At 47.7% G+C, this 7,618-nt stretch overlaps 1 non-coding gene across 1 annotated transcript; it reads right to left on the minus strand.

Annotated features, from left to right (window-relative positions):
• Window positions 1-7,114: 7,114 nt before the first annotated feature.
• Trnak-cuu lies at window positions 7,115-7,187 on the minus strand. Its single transcript has one exon. It is a non-coding gene; the product is annotated as a tRNA-Lys (tRNA).
• Window positions 7,188-7,618: the final 431 nt, after the last annotated feature.

Genomic DNA, 7,618 nt, shown 5'->3' on the forward strand with positions numbered 1-7,618 from the left:
ACGCCATATGCTAGTCACTCTTCATTTGTCTTCTTTCTAAAAAAAATAATAAAAGACAAGAAAGGAAGAAAGGGAGAGAGAGAGAGAGACAGAGAGAGAGAGAATAGGTACCTCAGGGCTAGCTTCTTATGTGGGTGATGGCAATGGAATTGGTCCCTGTGTTTATGTGGTTTGCACTGAACTGACAGAGCTGCCCCCCCCAAGGAATATATATTCCCCAACCCTAACTATTCTTTGAGGCTCCCCTGGCTTGACCTGCTCAGAAAGACTTCCCTGTGTTTCAATAGGGTCATCTCCATCTGAGTTTAACTCATTTGCCAGAATGTCCTGTCTTAGTAGATGGGTCATAAATGGCCTTGAATGAGACCTATCAGAATAGTTATTAATTTTACTCGATTTTTTTCCTTGTTCTGTGCTTGGAATTCAGCCTGGTTACCTTTGTGTTTCCCGTGAGGAGCCAACCAAATAACCCCCTCCACAGAAGAAGTAGGTTGAGCTGGCATGTAACTCTCCAGGTGGTCCAATACAGTCACTGTTGGGATAAAGGATATTGAAATACCAGGAGATTGATTTGCCAAAGAAAGCTCTTCCGTCGATCAGCCCAGCACTTGTTTACTGAACTAGCCTATGTGATGAGTTTCAGGCCAATGAGAGAGTTAGTCTAAAGACCAATGTGGATGATGCCTAAGGAATGACGGACAAGGTTATCTCTCTGACCTACACACATATCCAAGTGGACTAGGACGCAGAGTCCCACAGAACTTTTAGACGCCTTCTCAGTAGCTGAGAAGAGCCAACCAACCTCACATCCTGCATTATATTCTTCATCTTTCCCTGGAGGCCCGCGGCTGCCCTCGCCTCTGAAAGGCTCATCCAGTGCTTTTCCAAAGCGGGGAGGGGGGAAGGGGCGCTAGCACAGCGTAAGGGCTCACACCAGGCAAGGGCCGCGTCAAGCCAGGCCTCTAAATCACTCTCAAGTCTCGTCCCCTCCCTGTTGCGCTGACAACATCAGGAAGCTGCTGTGAGGGCCACACCAACAGCAGGCAGATAAAGCTGAGTTAAAGGAGCAAACATGTTGAGAACTCCACTCAAGGAAAGTTGTTAGCAATTGTGAACAATGCCGGTGATAACAGGGCTTTTCCCAGAGGCCCCTTGAAGCAGCCTGGCTGTTCACATTTATTTCAGGCTGCCAGAGTGTTATCTTGCTGGACCATGTGCTCCCACTTATCAGCCAGCAGCTGGACCCCGCTGAAGTCCACACACATGCGCGCGCACGCACACACACACACACACAAGCCAGCCTGCACTGTTGACCACCTAATGAAGATCAGGTGGGGCGGGGGGGAAGACACAGTCTCCCTTTCATTTGCTCTAGGGTAGATTGTGTGGGTCCACAACAGTCGGGAAAGTATATTCCTAAGACTGCCATGAGCATGTTCACGCCCAGGAGCTGAGTCTGCTCACAGCCCTGTCAGGGCCTGTATGTAGCTGTTAGAGACACTGAGTTACCCGGGCTTCTCTGAGTATCACAATCACCAATAATAGAATAGGCCCCTCCCTGGCCTCCCTCTCAGTGTTCTGAAAACCCTGTGGATGGTCACGGGGAGTTGACACGGTCCGGCACAGTAAGTCAGGGCAGGACAACTGTGGGACTAGGCAGAACTTGTACAGTCAACTAGCGGGATATTTTGATGCAGAAAGGTCACACATCACCTCCACCGGAGTTTAAATCAGTAGAGCATAGCAGATGCTTGTTCAGAAAGAACAATGGGATCAACGGCTGAACCAGTCGAAGCCAAGGGCAAGGAGGGTAATGGTGACTCCTGTGGTAGAGCAGGGCAGGAAAGAGCCCGGATGAAAGGATGGAGTAGGGGTGGGTACCAGCTGAGGACCACCCATCCACACCAGGAGGCCATCATGTCTTCCAGGCAAAGGTCAGACGGATGTTGGGAAAGGCTGGCTGACAGCAATGGAGGCCGTGGACGCAGCCCCTGGAGTTCAGCTTCAGCCCAAGGAGGAGGCCACAAAGCGGCTTCTTAGGATCTGTTCTAACCAACAAGGAAATTCCAGAGGCCGTGGAGACACAGGGGCAGGTCAGCCTGGCATGGGCCACGGACGATGGGGAGAAACTGGAGGAGTTTGGTGGCCGCAAGTCAGAGTAGTAAAAATTTGAAGAATGGCGGAATGCAAGGTTGGAGGACCAAACACCAGGTTCTCCCCACCCCATACAAGGCTCCTTGTGATAGTCGGACCCAGGCTGTGAGGGAAAGGTGGAAATCCGGAAAAGGCGGCGAAGGGCGAAATCCTCTGGTAATGCCAGGCGTAAAGACACTTGTACCAAAAGAATAAATAAAAACAAACATGGAGGAAGAAGGATGTAAACTTGAATGAGAAACAGAGCACTGTACATGGAGAGCTTAGGGCAGGAAAAGGAACGAGGACAGAACAGAGCCTCCGGGAGGGAGGCTCACACGGAGAAGAATCATAGCAGCTTGACTCACTCAGTTAAACTAGTGTTTGCCTACTGTCCTCTACACGCCATCACTGGGATCAGGGATGTGATCTTGTCCTCAGAAAGCTCCCAGGCAAGATAAGGAAGCCAGCAAGGCTCACAGCTCAGTTATAGTTCTGGATCTAAGTCCACAATGCCCTGTGTCTGTAAAGCAGAGAGTGAGAAACACTACCAAGGAAAATACCACGTAGGGTCCTTGGGCTGAGAGGCACACTCTGGTGGAAAGTTCGGGAGTGTGGGAGAGTGAAAAGAAAAGGTTACGGTGCTGGAGAAATGGTTCGGTCAGTGTTTGGCACGCAGAACCCAGGTCCTCATCACCCACTTCAAAGCTTTCACGCCGACAGGTGCTGGCCTGTATGTATAACCTCGGTGTTGGAGATGCATGCATACGCGGGTCCCTGAAGCTCACTGATGAGCCAGCCTAGCCAAATCGGTGAGGTCTGGGTTCAACGAGAGATCCTGTCTCAGGAAAAAAAATGCAGAGAGCTACAAAAGAAGACGAGTGACATTGACCTAGACCTCCATGCACACCTGCATGCACAGGTACACACACAGAGTCACACCGGAGCATGTACATACACATGAGCACATGCAACACACGTGTACACAGGCACACACACATACACACACACACACACACACACACACACACACACACACAGAATGATCAGAGAGGTTGAAGAAAATACCAAGAAACTTTACATAGACATCCAGGAGGAGCATTGGGGGACATTAGCCATGGAAAGGATATGTGTCTTTGAGGAATGTTTAGAGTCTTAGAAGCGTATCCCCTGACAAGTGCTCTCTGTCTCCATACCTGGGAGTGTTAAGAAGCAATGGCATCCCTATTTTTTTGCCACTTTTTATCTTGGTCACAGTGCTGAGAAAAACAACTAATATGTCTTGGGCTTTGGAGGGGAACTGGGCAGACCTGAGCTCCAGGCAAAGCTGGGAGCTGTGGGCATTCAGGACACCAGATGGCCGCTGTGTCTCACAAGCTGTCCCGGGGCAGATCAGGAGAATGGGTGTTTTGGTCCAGGGATGAGACTTACGGTGACTTTACTAAAGGATGCTTGGGAACGGAAGGTGCAGATGAGACCAGCTTCAGTACAGTGGTCCAGGAGACTGAGACAACTTCAGTGGTGGAAGTGGGGGGAGTCAAAGCATGAGAGCCGTCAAAAGCCCCCAATGCGACCTGAGTAGCGATTTTTCTCATCACTGTTTGTCGCAACAGCAGCTTCACCGGGGGACGCTTCGCTTTGGCTCAGGGTTCTATGGGATGCCGCGCATTATAGGGAGGAACACAAGATACAGCCCAGGCAGCTCCATAGTGATGAATTTCTATCTCAGCAGAGAAGGAAGTAAATATGGGGCAGAGCTATGAACCTCAAGATCCACCCCACCCCCCATGACCCACTTCACCTCTCAAAGTTTCCATACCCTCTCAAAACACCAAGTGTTCAAACACGAGGGCCCGTGAAGGACATTTCACATCCAAGGTGTAACGAATATCAATTAGACCACACAGGACGAGCTCTGGGACTGTAGCTCAGCTGACAGAGTGCTTGCCTAGCACGCAAGAGGCCCTGGGTTCAATGCCCAGCACTGCACAGAGTGGGTATAGTATTGCACACCTGCACCCCAGCACTGGGGAGGCGTGGGCGGGAGGGTCAGAAGTTCCAAGTCTTCTTTGGTTGTTCAGCAGTTGGAAGCCAGCTTGGGCTACATGTGCCTGCCTCGAGGGGACAATGTAAGAAGAATAATGTGTAATATTGTGGGCAGAGAGGGGCGTGCTGAGAGTAAAGATGGCGCTGTTAGGACCCACGAGAAAAGGGAGAGGGTTACGGAAAGGGTCCTGAGGAAGTTGGAGAGACCAAAGCCCAGGTGTAGCTGGGGGATTGGCACTCAAGAGCTGAAACGAGGAACAATGAAAGACAGTGTGCACCGATCCATGCCTGTAAGCGTTTGAGGCGGGAATTCGGAGGATTCTGGTGGGGTTTGGGCTGGGCCAGTGGGACAGCGGAGCTGTAGAGGAGTGTCTCCTGCGTGTCCCTTAAAAGGCCTTAACAGTTGTCTCATCCATGCTTGCTTGCCGTGCGGGCCAACGGTGGTGGCAGGCGGCGTTTTGACAGCTCTAGGTGACAAGAAGAGTGGGGGATTATCAATGGAAAGTGACTCGCCCTGCCAAAGAAGGAGCCTGAGGCAAATAAAGAAGAAAAAGGGAAACTCCCAATGGATTGAAAGTCAGTGGAGGAAGCTAGGGTTCCCCAAGGATCTCAAGAAGTGGGGTGTGGGGTGATTCATGATTAGAGGGGAACATGCAGAGGGGAGACGTGCGGTTTAATGGTTTGCAGGGTGATGCGGACGAGGGACTGAACTGGAAGCGTGATGAGGCACTGTCCTAGCAGCTAACTCTGCTACACCCTTCTGAGGTGTCATGAATTTACTTCTCCTGTACAACAATATCCCATTACTCTTCTTCAATGATGACCCCGCATACAGCATGTGCCCGACGCCCTTGCTATGTGCATGTATCCCTTGACAAACGCTGAGGCAGAGCCCTGCTACAAAGCCCAAGTTGATCCTCCTTCCTCAGCCCCACAAATTCACTGTTCACGAGACCATGCCCTGACAAAGCATCTCACACACTCTCTCACTCATGGCATTGTGTTTGCGGGACTGAGAGGAGTTAAGATATGCCATCCTTGGTCTTATAGTTTGAGACCTCTGGGCATTAAGAAACCTAAATAAACATTTCTTTGGGTAGGTGTTGTGGGGATGGATACTTTAGTATCTAAAATGAAGAATTCTTACAGTCCTAGAATCGGAGGCTAATTTTGATAGTGAGTTACCACAAGAAAAATGGAAGTATAATAAGCAAAAACTTTCATTTTATTTAACCTAGAGATACAAGCCACAGTGGCTGTTACCTTCTGCAATGCTTATTGGATGTATTTTTGCACTCTTACATATAGGAGAGATTTATTTATGAACAGAACAAGATGATGGGAAAATAATTCCATGATAACCTAATGTCTCCTCAAACCCCCATGTGGTATAGTTTAAACTACAGCTATGTTAAAAATACGCAAACAATAAAAGACAGAGTTGAGTCTCAGGGACTTCAGCCATCACTGTTGTTAGCCATAAGACAGACTGTCACACTATGAGGCACCTACAAGTTCTTTCTACCACTTGCTGTCTCCTCAACCACATAGTCACCAATTAGCTCAGGAGAAACCACAGTCCTGGTTCTGGTTTGAATCTGAAGCGTCTCCTGCAGGAATATGTCTTGAGCATTTCATCCCCAGTTGGGGTCATTACTTCAGGACAGTGTGGAAACTTCAGGAGATGGGATCTGGCTGGCGGAAGGAAACGACCAGAGGGGACCCAGCCCTGGGTTGGAGCAAGAACTCTTCTGGGATCTGCTGTGATGTGAGGAGCCTCTGCCGTATGTGGCTGCCACTGTGGACTCCACCATGGCTGCCCCCTGTGACTGGCCTGAGCCAGGCCTTTCCTCCTGTGATTTGTTTCAGTTCTATGTTTTCCCTCAGGTGCATAGGTAAAATACATAGTCTTTAAAGCTGCAAATAAGCCTGGGCACCCAGAATATGGTCACCAGAAAGCTCTTTCTATATTAGCTGTGACCACTGGGGAGTAGTTACTCAGAGTGTGACAGATGATATATTGGAGATAGATGTGTCAAAAGATAGATGATAAGTACATACATGGTAGATTGATGGATAGATGGTAGATTGATAGATGATAGATAGAAGATAGATAGATTGATGGATAATAGATAGCAGATAGATAGATAGATTGATAGATAGAAGATTGTATCACAATAAATAAAAGACCAAGATACAGATATTGGGTTGAAGCTTCAAGCTAAAGATCAGAAAAGCAAAACCATTAAGACACTACCTCTACCTCAGACTGAAAGATGATCCTGATTCCACCAAACCTCAGGCTGAAATCCCAGACTTCACTGCTCCTCAGATTCACTCTGACTACTATGCACTCCTCAACATGACTAGAGAATCCTGAGACTCTATGCCTTCCTGTCTTCATTGTGTTTGGAGAATGAATGCCTCTCTTTTATACCTCTCAAATCCTGGGGTTAAAGGTGTGATCTCTGATTCACTCTCCTGATGGGGAATGTTCTTCTGTGTATATGTTTATCCTTTTGGTTGTTGAATAAAGCACTGTTGGCCAATAGGGAACCAAGATAGGTGGGACTAGGAGTCAAGGAGGATTCTGGGAAATGTAGTAAAGAGAAGTCACCATGTGATCCAGGCAGGAAGTTACATAGCAAGGCAGAATCAGTATATAAGCAGGGACAAGCAGGAAATCTTCTCTTCTCTTCTCTGCGGAGACACTAGCAGATGTGATGTAGACCCCAAGGGAGTAAGAGGCCCGGACATTTTCTCTGGTAAGATAAGGTGACAAGGAAATAGGTAGATTAGTAATTATGGGTTAAGAATAAGAAACCCAAGTCATCAGCCAACAGCTTATAACTAATATATCATCTGTGTGTTTCATTGGGGCAGAGAAGGACAGTGCAACCAAGCTGGACCAAGAAAACAACATATCACAAAATGGCACCCAATGTGGGGCTTGAACACACAACCCTGAGATTAAGAGTCTCATGCTCTACCAACTGAGCTAGCTGGGCCAAGAAAACAAGACATTACACTCTCCAGTAGCCCAGGGTAGTCTTGGACTCAGGGATCCTTCTGCCTTTCTCCTAAGTCCTGGATTTTGCTTTTCTCCTGAGTCCTGGGATTAAAGGTGTCTACCACCACTGCCTGGCTTCTACAGTTTGAGGCTGACTTTGCTTTCTGAATCCTTAGGCAAGCTTTAATAAATCAAAAGTGATATATCACCACAGATGATAGATAGATAGATGGCAGATAGTAGATGAGAGATAAATGATATACAAATAGATAATAAATAATAATAGATAATAATGGTAGGTTGATCTATTATAGATAGATTTATTTAGATAGATGATAGATGGGAGATAAATAGATAGATGATGGATAATAGACAGACAGACAAATAGATAAAATTAATCTGCTGATAGACAAATGGATATAGCCCAAG

Source organism: Mesocricetus auratus, unplaced genomic scaffold (assembly GCF_017639785.1).
Source record: "Mesocricetus auratus isolate SY011 unplaced genomic scaffold, BCM_Maur_2.0 Super-Scaffold_100008, whole genome shotgun sequence".
Classification (NCBI taxonomy): Eukaryota; Metazoa; Chordata; class Mammalia; order Rodentia; family Cricetidae; genus Mesocricetus; species Mesocricetus auratus.